Source organism: Pinus tabuliformis, chromosome 2_2 (assembly GCF_031772625.1).
Source record: "Pinus tabuliformis cultivar Carrire ecotype Pingquan chromosome 2_2, CPIR1, whole genome shotgun sequence".
In the NCBI taxonomy this organism is placed as follows: Eukaryota; Viridiplantae; Streptophyta; class Pinopsida; order Pinales; family Pinaceae; genus Pinus; species Pinus tabuliformis.
The window spans coordinates 476,908,810-476,922,987 of NC_142300.1; the positions used below are offsets into that span (position 1 = coordinate 476,908,810).

Below are 14,178 nucleotides of genomic sequence, written 5' to 3' on the forward strand. Positions count from 1 at the left end.
CTTTGTTGTTCCTTTTCGAAGGAACAACACTTTCACCAAAATGTTGGTCAGTAAACATGGTCTTTTTCACCTCTATTTACCCTACATTGATTATCAATCCAGGCACAATTTGTTATCTCAAAGAGTGTACTTGGTTTGAGGTGGGAAATTGTCAAGAGTAATGCTAGTAGTATAGTGCTTTTGCAAAAGTAAATAAAAGCTGGAAACAAACTCTAAATGTAATGGCAAGAACTTGAAATGCTTGTAACTAAATCATTCATTTCAGAAACTACAACAATTCATCAGTCAAGGGTGCAGTAATGATAACTCTTCCCTTTGTAAACTGATGTAATTGAAAAGCAATCAAATAAAAGATCATCAATCTGGGAACTAGACAACAATAGTCAATGTTCACTATAGTTTCAGATCATTCTGTTCACACCAAAACAATTACTTGAAATGATACTTCAAATGACAAGAAAGGGAACGACAACTAATCTATTTAAAACAGATTGAACATCAAAGCTTTAACCTATAGGAATGAATGAAGCAGTAGTCGTAATCTACAGGAATTAAGCAACAATCTTTACCTCAGAAATGATTTGAACAACAAACCAGAAATGGAACAACAAACTAAAGTGAGTTATGAAATATTGAACAACAACCCGAATCAAATGTAAACGCACAACAAACTAAATCGAATGTTACAGACAACACATCTATGCTGAGGGAAGCAGTAATCTGAGTTTCAGCATAACAATCATTGATTACGGTTATGAAGAAATAGCAATTAAGGTTACCATGGAACAACAATCCCAATGAACAACAATTACTCTTAGAGGTAAACTGTAGATAAATAGGCAATAGTATCGATCTATAAATACACAACATTGTTACTCTGCCAACGAACAGTAATGGTAATCTGTAAGGAATAGCAATGTTATACAATAATATCAATCTGTAAAGGAATGACAATGCGATATAAATTCAGAATGAACAACATAACATTCCAGTTGCAGAGGATAACCTTACTATTCAAATATAATAGAGCCAATACATGAAATAATAAGGAACAACAGATTACTGAACAAAGAAAATAAATCAAATCAAATCACACACAACTTGGAATTGGAAAATAATGGTATAGGAAGCAAGTGATCCACTAGGGCCAAGCCCTTAGCCTCCAGGGATGCACTACTGTAATTACTCTAGAATCAAAGACAGAAAAACAACGAAGTTTATATATTAATCATCAAAACAGAGTTACAGTAATCGCTCTTTAAAGAGAGTCAATGATCAAATTTTAAGTTACAATAGTGAATTTCATAAAACAACAGTAATAATCCGCCCCTTGGGCTAGCAACGCTGTCCCTTTTTATAGTGGTAAGGTGGAAATATCAAAGATAGAGATATTCTTTAAGGTAGCGATCCCTCAGGATCAAAGGATCCCGAGGGATTTGCCATATTATTATTTCTCAGTTATCTCTTCGTTCTCTTGCGCCGATTTGGTATCTCCTCTTCCTTTTCCTAGCCTACGCACTCCGATTTGGATTGCCTCGTTTGGATGCGGTTCCTGTCAAAGGTACAACAGTTGATTTCATCTTGTCTTTTTATTTGGAATGGCGATCTTCCAATTTCTTCCTTTTCTGCATAGGAAAAGGTAATAATTAATCACTTTACGTTACTCACAAATCTTCTAAAATTGATCATAATCTTTCACCATATGCCCATTTCATAATGTAAAGAAGTTATCAACTAAAGGAAAAGATAATGAAATAAGTGGCAATTACATACCTTTTCTACTGCTCAACAGTGTCCATTTGCAAGGCAAGGGTTTGCAACATCTCACTTTTGAAATCTTCTAGCATGTTTCCAATTTCACCCTTGATGGATGAGTTGGAAGAAGATGTACTGGCCATAGGTTAACTACCCCTACCCTTTTTCCTGGCCACCCTAGAATGGTTTCTAAAGACAGTCTTGATATCCTCATAGGGCAATTGGTAGGTATCTCCTCTTTCCAACAAATGTAAGGTATCTAGAAGATATTCTCTTAGTCCCCTAAGCAAGACCAGCTTTAGTGACTAACTGAGCTGGAATCTTTCTTCGTAGTCTTCTAAGGATTCATCATGGCCTATGGTCATCCTGAAAATTTCTTCTTTAGTATCCTTTGACCGACAATAGTCCCGATATTTGTTGTTAAAGGCCTGTTGCATCCGAGCCTAAGTTGTGATGCTATCTCCAAGTAAACCCATGAACCAGTGCAATGCTACATCCTTGAGGGTAGATGGAAATAGTTTTAACTTTTTCTCATCATCTGTATAGTCATAGATTCGACATATAATAGAAAACTCAAATAGGAAGGTGTCGGGGTCCTCTGTGGTCAGGCCATGGAAATGAGGTAGGGAAGAGGGGCTTATATTATTCATCTTAGTGTCCCCATTGGTTTCCCTGATGGGGAAGGCACCCTCAACTCTCTCTCTATTCCCTCTGTCATTTCGGTTTTCATCCATTGGTTCAGTAGGAATGGGTTCCTCTTCTTCTTATTCCCCTGTAGGTTCTTAAAATATGTCAGGTTGCGCTCACCTAAGGGTTCCTCCAGTTCATAGCCACCAAAGAAGATAGAGGGTTGGTTGTTGGATATAGTGGGGGTATTTGGAAAAAATTTCCCTAAGTTGCCCCTATTCCTATGAGGCATGAAAGGAAATATTTTTGGGTTGGTTTTGTATTCTTTTTAAAACTTAGAAAGTACTTGTAGAATTGAAATTGTTGATTGAATGAAAATTACTGATAGAATGAAAAAGCTACTTGTTGAATTGAAATCCTACTTGTAGAATGGAAAGGAAAGAAGATAATGCAAAATGAAAGAAAGGAAACAACTAGATTACTTTTGCAGAAATAAACTAATGGCAGAATATTGAAGATAAGAAAAAAATAGAAGAAGAGAAAGTAGTAATCACATTATACTCAGACACCTCCCCGACAACAGCGCCAAAAAGTGATGAGCGCCAGTATTGCAGCAAAGATGTTGCAACTCTTGGGCTACCAAATTTACTTATCAACCCGGGGTTCATACAAACTTGGAGGTGACAGTGTTGTATGCACAAGTAAAAGTGATGGTTCTACCTGTTGTCACTATTCAGCTGGCGAGAGACCACTCAGGTTCCAAGCCAGACTTCTATAGAGTTAAAATAAGCTTGATTCTTTGATGGAAGAAAGACAAATCTACTCTAAAAGAGTTACTCTAATGTAGTAATGGAAAAAAAGCTAACATGTAATGCTAAACCACACAATACCCTAATTAACCATTTAAGAAGCTATGCTAAGCAGAGATGCTAAATCAACAATAAAAAAATGCTACTATCTAATCTATAGAAGTAAAAAGCATCAAACAATACTAATGTGCAAGTAACGAAACCAAACTAACTCTGTTTTCACTTTTTTGGTCCTTTTAGGCAAAATCAAGCATGCAAACTAATTGTTCTTGTGGATGTGATAGGTGGATTGAAGGTATTTGAGGATGGCTAGAAGGTTTATGGAGTGGTTGGATGGTGTGGAGGGGTCCTAGGAGGCTTTTTGTGACTTCCTAGAGGTTTCCCATCAATTCAGCCTCAAAACAGACTGTTTTGGGAAAACCTATAGGATGATCCTGTAGGAATTACAAGAAATCTACAGGATATAGCTGAGAGCTAATTGTGAAGTGTTGGAGGTGTTGGGAAGATTAGGAAAGGTGTGTGATGGGTGGAATGAGTTTTTTAAGGTCTAAGAGCACTCAGGAGTCAATATCCAAGATAAGAGATGGTTAGATTCGCTCAATGTGTTTAGGAGGATTTCAATGAAAAATGATGAAAAACTAGTGAGGGTGATGGTGAAACAAGGGATGGCTAAGGTGGATGAAGTGGAAGGTGGTTGCTGGTTATGAAGTCTTGGTCTTCTCCTAAAGCACTTTCTATGTTTAAAACATGTGTGTCTTCCAAAACTATGCAACAAGCTACATTTTCATAAACTATAAAAGTATGAATCAATTGCCTATATTATGCATGAAGAAAGTTGTTGAAGGCAATGAAAGCATGAGTGAGATCTTATTGCAAAAATGGAGATGGAAATAGATGACAATGAAATCTACCTTACAACATTAACCAAATACTAAATTAAATACAACAAACTCCAAATCTCATAAAAGAACTAGAAATCTGTGTTTTTGGGGCTGCTGAAGGGTCCCTTCCTCAAGTCATGGTCCCAGAGGGAGGAAGTGAGGCCAAGACACCTACTGACAACCTTGTGGTGATCCTTTTTCTCTTTGCTAACCTTCTATCGAAAGAAGGCACAAATGGAATCAAACTATCACACAACCAATCTAATCTACACTACTTGTAATGGAGAAGCATCAAATAAGCAAACTAACAACTAAGCTATGAATCTACACTAAGAATACATGTACAATAAAGAGGAGCCTTGGCTACTAGGGTTGGGTCCTAACCCAAGAGCTTCAGCTCTCTGATTTAACTCAGTGCTGGCTCAAAACAAAACTCATTCTTATTACCAAAACAACAAATTACATCAAAAGAACTGTCACAAGTCTTGCAACTCGAAAATAGAGTAGAGTTTTACAGTAAAAATCTGAATCCTACTGAGGTCCTAGGTCTCCCTACTTATACATCTGAAGTATCCAACGACTTCCTAAAAATTAGGGAGGCTCGGCTCCCAAACTTGAGATAAACTGGTGCTTTGTCTTTCACTTGCTTGGCTGCCTTCTAGTCCTCATGATTTGGTTGTTTGCACTCCGAGATGATGGAGGAATATTCGAATGGAGGGGTAGTAAATGAGGAGGATTTACCTCCTATAATCTCTCTCCCTTATCCCATTCGAGTTTTGACCTTGGTCTTTGGAAAAATTCCTTGCTTTTCTCCTTTAATCCTACATTAAATGCACATTAGACCACAAAGAAAAATATCCAACTCTAACTCATCTCATAAACAAAATATAATCAAAAGTATGCAATAAGTTATGAGAATAGTTGGTTTAACTGAGCTAGGAGGTTAATTAAGGCCCGTATAATTTCCCAATGATGAGGCTCATCAATTACCTAGGGGTAAATACATTAGGTAAATAGACTTCATCAAGTCAAATGAATTAGTTGTGATGTAATTAGGGATGAGTCACTTTGACCACCCTACACTCTAGCTATCAATTTAGATTTTTTTGTGGAATTGCTCCTCTTCTCATGGATTTGACCCCTAAGGTTGGGAGGAGTTTGTTTTGAGCTCTATATCTTCCCTTTCTTCACTTTTTTCAGTGGTTGGACTCCATTTAGATGTTGTACTAGTGTTTCAGACTTTGGCATGGAATATATTGGATGAGTTGCAACTATTTTGGTGGGATTCCTGTGGCATGGTATTTTGATATTGTTTCTTCTTTAGTTACATGTGTGTGAATGTTTTGTATCTTCCATGATCCATTTCACTTCTAAATATGTTTGAATTTCAAAGTGTGATAAGAAAAATTCATCTTCTGTGCTCTATTTTGGGAAAATCATCATAATTTGTTTCATTTCTTCAGTTTAAAAAAAATTTATGATTTCCATGCTCTTTTTAGCACCTCATTAGTCTAAACCATTCCATCAATATAATACAAAGTGTTAAATTAATTTCCTACCTTACCCCATCAAATGTCTGCAATTATAATTTTCTTTTGCCCTGACCTAGTTCACTCTCTAACCTAATTCACTCATCCAATGACTACCCCAATCAAATCAAATCAAAACCCTGAGCTACTATATCTAGACTAAAAACATAATCCATCTAGCCCTCTTGTCTATGATCCTTTGGATAGAGCCCTCTTCGAATTGGTAGGGCTAGCTACCAAGTCAAAATATTGGTCTGTGGTTACCTCAACTGGACTCTTCCTCAGCCTTGGAGATTCGGAGGAGTGATAACAGGGTCCATCTTCAAGACTTGATGAAGTGTGAAGAGCATGAAGAGTAATAAATATAGAGTTAGTTTTTATTTTATGATTAATTCTAATATATTTTGGAATAATGTGTTTATCCCTACAGATTTTCAATAAATCAAGATCAACAACTCTTAGTTTTATCTTACTGCACAAATTTTCAAGAAACATAACTTCCTTACCAATGCCCCTTCCATATTGGGTTGTGATTATTATATCAAGATTTTTGTGGTTAGGATTGTTGATAAATATAGGAATATCCAAAGATTTAGGTATTGTAGTCGACGTTTCAGAACCTCCAGTTGGGTCCATATTCAATACTTGATGAAGCATAAAAAGAACGAAGAGTAATAAATATAGATTTATTTTTGAATTTATGATTAATTATAATATGTTTTGGAATAATATGTTTATCCTTGCAAGTTTTTAAGAAATCAAGATCAACAACCCTTCATTTTATCTTAACGCACAATTTTCAAGAAACCGAACTTCCTCATGAATGCCCCTTCCATAATGGGACGTGATAATTGTATTAAGATTTATGTGGTTGGGATTATTAATAGATAGAGTAAGATCCACGAATTTAGGTATTGTAGTCGATGTTTCGGTACCTCCAGCTGAGTCCATCTTCAAGACTTGATGAAGTGTGAAGATCTTGGAGAGTAATAAATATAGAGTTATTTTTGAGTTTATGATTAATTCTAATATATTTTGGAATAATGTGTTTATCCCTACAAATTTTCAAGAAATCAAGATCAACGACTCTTCATTTTATCTTAATGCACAAATTTTCAAGAAACCAAACTTCCTCACGAATGGCCCTTCCATAATGAGATGTGATTATTGTATTAATATTTTTGTGGTTGGGATTCTTGATAGATATAGGAATATCCATATATTTAGGTATTTAGTCAAAGTTTTGGAACCTCCAGCCGAGTCCATCTTCAAGACTTCATGAATTGTGAAGAGCATGAAGAGTAATAAATATAGAGTTATTTTTAAGTTTATGAAATAATGTGTTTATCCTTGCAGGTTTTCAAGAATTCAACAACACAACTCTTTGTTTTATCTTAATGTGAAAATTTTCATGAAACCAAACTTCCTCACAAATGCCCCTTCCATACCGGGCTGTGATTATTGTATAATTAAGATTCATGCAGTTGGGGTTTTTGTATAGATTTTTGTAGAGTACTTTTCATTTTCTTGAGCTTTGAATAATTCAGTACTTATTAATTATTATTGCAACAGATCATCAATTTTTATTTTATTTTATTTATTTATTTTCTGTCGGGCGCCAAAGACAACACAACAATGAAGCATTGGCAATATCCCTTCCCAAGTCTCGAAGGTTATCATGGATTTTTTATTTCCATTATTCACCCCGACAAGACATTTGTTTTGTATATTTCAAAATCTAGAAAAACCATTCCAACATGATCCATCCATATTTTTAATTCCATATCTCTATCTTCCCCGTTGAAAAAAACAAGAAATATCTATTTTTCCTCCCTATTCACTATGTCATAACTAATTTTAGGTTTTTGTTTCATCTCTTGAGGAAGTATGCTTCCAAGTTTAATCAATTGGTATTCCTAGTAAGATGTGTTTTTTCCATTAAGAAGTGCCCCAATCACCTTTAAAGATAAAGAAAATCTTGCATAGGCTTCTACGAATTTCCTCACTAAATGTTCATATTATAGGGGTGAATGTGGCTAGTTGAAAGAATGAAAATAGAAGAGCTCAAGAGAATGTTGTTTAGTAAGGCTAGCGAGGTTACATATTGATGAATCTTCAATTCATGAGCTTACGAGAACACCTTTGTTCCTACATGTAATTAGTATTAAGCTATCAAAAATAGAAGCATATACTTCCTTCGATGCATGGGCATGTGTATGATCTATTGCTATGAATTTTGCCAATGTAGCTTTGGACTTGTCTTCATTGTCCTTATTTTCTTCTTCCTTCTGCTTAGCATGAATTCTAGAGGCCTTATCTATAGACTTCCCCATTGCATCGTTCAACCATGCCATGCCTTAGGTCATGAAAATATGGAACCTTTCACGCAGGAACCTCTACTTTGTGCAATGACATCGATATCATTGCAGATTCAAGGTGAATGCCTTCTTTATATTGTAAGGCCTTGCCACAATGGGAAGATATCAGTGAAAGGTTGGCCAAATTAGAAGACACATGGCCAATTGTGAGTGGCCTTTGACAGATAATGAAGGCTAGTGAGGATATGTCCCCTAAAAAATAGTTGTTGTTTTTAATAAAATAAAATAAAATAAATAATAATTAAATCGTAATAAGTTATTATTTTTTAAAAGGATGGAAAATTATACCCTATTAATGATTATATGCTTGGTTATTTTTAACAATATTAAACCCTCTTACTGATTATCTTAATTCAACCTGAAATTTTGAATAAAATTCTTCCATGCAATACAACAAATGAAATAATCATACAATGACTGGCCCATCATGTCTCGCGAAAATGAATTATGCTTCATGACGCAAAGTAGTGACACAACTATTAAGCCACGTCATCACACCAAAATTCTTCACTAAGTGATGCCCATCCATTGAATTTAGTAGTTTGTACCCACATACGTGTCCATTTTCCATCTGTCAAACACATCAACTCGTGTGATTTGTACCCACAAACGTGTCCACTTGTTAGACACATCAACCCATGTAATTTGTACATGCATACGTGTCCACTATCCACCTGTCATACACATCAACTCATGTAGCTACGAAATCCACATGGTGTAGCTGCTAGATTCCTCCACTTCAAGGGTATGCTAGAATTCTGTTTTTTTGGGAACACCTTGTTTGAATGTTTCGACACATAAGTGGTGCATTGAAAAGTTTATACACCATTTTAAGTTGTTGGAGGCAAGGTATGTTCTTTGAACAAGTATCATGAAAGGATTAATGAAAAGAGAGTGACATACAAATTGAGAATTTAGATAGGGTTAGAGTGAGATTGATGTTTAGGGGTTACACTTAAATATAGAACAAAATTTCTTGCTTGAGACACAACTAGAATTTGGACACGATCATATGTGGTAGTGATGGTGGGAAAATTTGACGGTTTCTCAATTTCTAATAGGTACCACTAATTTCCATTTTCAAATATACTACTATGTGGAAGTGGAAGACGAAGCTAGATGTTGGTGTGCAAGCAAGAGTTATATTTAAAATCTCAGGACTTCTAATCAATTTTGACTCATTTTCCATTATTATAAAAGGGAACAATACTATCCATCCTTCATCAAACCCCTTATATCGTCGAATCAAAGAATAGTAGTCAGTGAGTTACAACAGTTAGATGTAGTCATGAAATACATTCCAACATTCTTGCTTGTAGTATTAGTAGTGTGTAGTATTATTGTTCTACTCACTGATGATGGAGATGGAAGGTGTTGTCTTGAAGACTAATCATATTAATCATACATTCATCTAGTCATGAGTCATCACTCATCACATCTTAATAACTAAAGCCGCGTTGTTTTGTTTTATTACCTCTCTATATTGTTGTGCCTAACATAATAAGAGTAGCTAAGTCACTGTATATGGTCGTCTATATCCAAATGAACAAAAGAGAGCTCCATATTGTGAATATGAGACTGCATTTTATCCACCAACGAGAAGAATCGAGAAGAGGTGGTGTTTATTTCGGATTGTCAAAATTTCCATGCTAATTAATTTTTAAGGATACACAATTGCTGAGGAATAAAATTTTAACTGTAGACACAAAGAAGAGAATCATTATCCACCTTAGAAAAATATACAAAACTTTAGGGAAAAGAACATAGATATATACTAACTCGGTCAAACGTTTTGGTGCTCGATAAGTTGGATTAATCACGTGAATCAATTTTCAGTTATAGGCACAAAGAACAACAATATCACCATCAACTTATAGGCATTGATATTATACAAAATAAAAAATCAATATTCTAGATTATTACAGATTTTGCATGCTATAATGTATGCACTGCAAAACAATGACAAAATGAATGTCACAGAACAAAATATATGGAAGAAACAATGGTGGAAGGGCAGGGAATCTTGAATTCATCAAGTAGATGACAGAGTTGAGTCAAGAGCGCTTTGATTTTCATTATGTAGGTATCCCCTCAGGGAACCTCTATGTGTCTGCATAATATTTTAGATCATATAGTTATTTCACACCCATTGGATATTTTTCTCTTGATTGGAGTTGAAATCCTAGTCTCCAGCGAAGTTTACAGAAGAAATAGCAGCACTTAAGCTATTGAAGGATGTAACAAAGGGGACTTTACTCTAGTATGCTTCGATGAGGCCACCTTTGGTTTCCTAATCATTTACATTCCAAAGGCTGGAGTACATCCTCATTGCTTGTCTCTTAGGATAATGATAATTGTTATCCACTCCATTCAACTCTTTTTCTCTTTTTTTAAGCACACGAACAAGAATCCCATCTAGAGAAAATATGAATAACAAACATATATATGAGTTTAGGCTTTTGTGATGTGAGCCACACTTGTTGGCCTGAAATGGAGACAAAAAATCATAATGTGATGAATCCAAAAGTACTAAATTAGAGAAAACATGTATTTTTGTTATTTTGAGAGATTTTATTGTATTATATTGAATATTTGAATGAGTAATTAGAATAAATACATAATTTAATTTGGTTCCCAAAACACAGAGTAAGAATCGAAATCCAAGGTTAGGTCGAACCAAAAGTTGAATTATTGCTCAAGATTCCTGATTGCCTAGAAATGCATAGTCTATTTTGTTGTGATGGGACCTTGAGAGGATAGTTGTAATGGGGCCATAAAAACAACAAATTATTATCATAGCATAGCACAAGATATAGTTATATATTTGTGTATATTCGGAATAGGACAAGGGATGATAAGGTAGAGTAACATATTACATACATAATAGGCAATAATTGTGCACGTAGAGTTCCTAGGTACCAACTTGATTTCCATATCAACTTTAGTAAACAAATACTCATTTTTGGATCGAAACCCACAACCTTTTTGGAATTCAAACCAACAACCCATCATCAAGGAAAGGAACAAGGAAGGATTAAGACCTCTACATGTAGTATAGTAAGTGTAGATGAAAAACATAACATCATACCATGGAAACCAAATTTATGCAATATTACCTAAAGTCCGTTCCAGAGTAAGCTGTAACTATTGGTGATTGTCAATGATTTTAGCACTATCATTGCATGTTATGTCAACATCTTTGTAGAAATTTGCAAAAATAGTTACAACAACACTCAATGAGAATAATAACAAAAGAAAGAGGAAGGGCGTGCCCATGTCCATAGTTATGGATTAATAGATATAAAGGAGCGAACTAATAGAAATAGAGGACCTTGAATTTGGGATCCAAGTGTAGATTAATGTAGGGGAGGGATGAAAGGAATGGAAAAGAAGATGGATGTGTGAAAAGAAATACTATTACAGCCATGAATGAGTGAAATCGCTCAACATATAGTAGGCTGAAATAGGTGTGGAAAATATATGGTTTGGGAGTGATAGTTTGATGCAAGCGTGCTGAAGGAGAGAGTAAACCAATCCATTCAGATTCGACGAAGAAGAAAAAATAGAGAGGTTGCAGTTTGTTCATTAATCATTGTGCAAGATGGCTTCTTACTCATTTTTTATCCTGACGCTAACAATTTAACAAGGTTTGGATTTGACCCTGTTATCCATCTCCCAAATCTACCATTTCTTCACTCAATACATGAACCAGGCACTTGACATAACCACTGGTTTTCTGTGGCTTGGAGGTGCTAGAAAACGAGAAGCAACATAGAGAATATGTGGGCAATACTAGTCCTATTTTGAAAATTCAAAAGATAATGCAGGCTGTAGTAGGCCACGATTTCTCTTCGAAGGAAATTTTCAGGCCCAATCCCCAATATACCATCAAGTTCTTCAATGCTCTCATCAATTTCTTCTGCTACAGGGAGGATAAATTATTAGCGATAAGCCAATCAATAATGGCTTGCGACGACGAGCTTGAAAAGTGTGGAATATCAAGGAGAAGATTAACGAGTATAATAATAAGATTTCAAATGTAGATTTATTGCTTCCTCAAAATACCTAAGAAGGTTCTCAACTGTGTTCTTAAGTCATCCAATCTCCAGGCATGCTTCAAAAAAATCTAGAAGATAAGAGGTCACACAGACCAGAACTGAAAATCAATGTTGAGTCTGCCATGAGGTCTTTCCAAAAGTGGAATGATTTTGTTGAAGCTTACTCAAAGGTACATAGGAAGGTGACAAATAATTTGACCCTAGTCCAAGCTCTGTAAGAGCAGTTTAATTCATGCAAAATAATTGAGAAAGATGTCAAGGAACTCGAGGAAAAATTCAAAGATGCAGAGAAAGAAAATTGGTCTTTTGAAGAAAAAGGGGTTGAATTCCAAGTAGAAGTCGAGCAATTGGAGAAGTCAAAAAAAAATTAGAGGCAAAGAAAGAGGTAAAATGCACAAAATTAGAAAAGGAGTTAGATGCCTTGAATACACATAATGCTCCTAAACTGCAGGAACTAGAACGTGCATAGAAAATATTGTCAAGAAAAATTTGACAGGTAGAATATATCCAAAAGAGAAGGATTCATATAAGGGTTAAATTTGATGCCCCTTACCTATAAGTGAATTGTTTAATGATGGTTTATTTTTAAATTACTCTTCACATGAATTTTAATATTTACTTTTATTTTATGTAATATTTTGCATATAAAAATATAATTAATAAAAATTTATCATTTTTTATTTTAGAAAGGCATTTATAAAGAATTGACTAACTATTAGACTTTTTGGCTTTGCATTTTATTACTCGAAGTCAGTGAGTAAAAATTGTCAAAATCTCAATTTTGTGTTATATGAAATGCATTTTTCAATATATAAATGGATTCAACATAATCAAGAACCCCCAAGCACTCATATTTTGAAAATTTGTTAGCTCAACATTGGGATTTCATAAAGTTTGGCCATATTTTAATTAGATTTGATTGGAAAATATCACTGGAAAATAAGTTAAAAGTCTAATATTTAGCCTATTGCCAGTCATAATAATCAAAATAATGTTAGTTCAAACATTTCATCTAACTTCTGCAAATTATTCATAATTGCTCTACATGAAAACAATGAATATATATATTGTTGCAACTAAATTAGATAATAAAATTCAACTTATTAGAAATTGAAATACACATACCATGTTTTCCATTTAAGTCACTTCAATGCAATCCCATTAAAACAACAATATTTGTGAAATACGTTTCAAACAAAAAACATAATGTGCATGAGCTATGTAAATGTTCAAAAATTGCATTCAATATCATCATGTAAATGAACTAAATTTTGGATAGTTTCACTAAAAGAGGTAATTGTCAAAACAAAACACCATTATAAACATAAACATAAAAGAAAAAGCGTTAAATATTTGAGATTCTTCTTTCTTTAGCATCTTTCCAGATGTCATATACCCTATCCCATTCCACCATCAATGAATCAAGCCCAGTTAGGGACACTCGCAACAAGGCATCCAATGTAGCTAATGACAATTTCGTTCTTTGACCATCCTTTATTATGCTTTGTCTTGAAAATCCTCTCTCACATGTGACTGCACTTGCAGGAATAGTAAGTATTGTTTTCCATAACTTTGACATGTTAGGAAAAATTGTATGCAACCCTGTAACATAAAAAAATCCTCCAAGAATCTTTCATGGATGATCCCTCATAGTTAGCATGAAGAGTTTCAACAAATGGATACAACTCTTTCAAACGAACTTCAAAATCAAATGTTGTTTTGTTTTCTTCACTTTCACAATAAGGATGTTGTAAGTGTTGATTTTTTTTTCGAGTCAGTTCTTTGAATTTCTTTCTCTTCCATGAACATCCTCAAAATAATCGCAAGGGATAAACAACCTTACTAAGTTTAAAAATGTAATATTAGGGAATCTTTCATTCAAACTATCTACATGAGTTTGAACATAATCTTTTGCAAGTTGTTTGTAACTCTCTACTGAATCTTCAATACAAGTTTTCCATGATTGTTTTTGTATATCAACACAATCACCATATGCATGTGCAATTTCTACAAATCGTAGTTCATGCCTATGAACAAGCCACTCCTTGTCACAAATTTCTAGAAAGACAAATCTAGAGGCATCTAAACATTTAGATAAATAACATGTGCCATTTGCAAATGTGTCACTTCTTAAAAACCAC

At 34.5% G+C, this 14,178-nt stretch overlaps 1 pseudogene; it reads left to right on the forward strand.

The window, feature by feature from the left end:
- LOC149193409 (uncharacterized) overlaps positions 1 to 12,596 on the forward strand; it is a 54,439-nt pseudogene extending 41,843 nt beyond the window's left edge.
- The last annotated feature ends 1,582 nt before the right edge of the window (positions 12,597 to 14,178 follow it).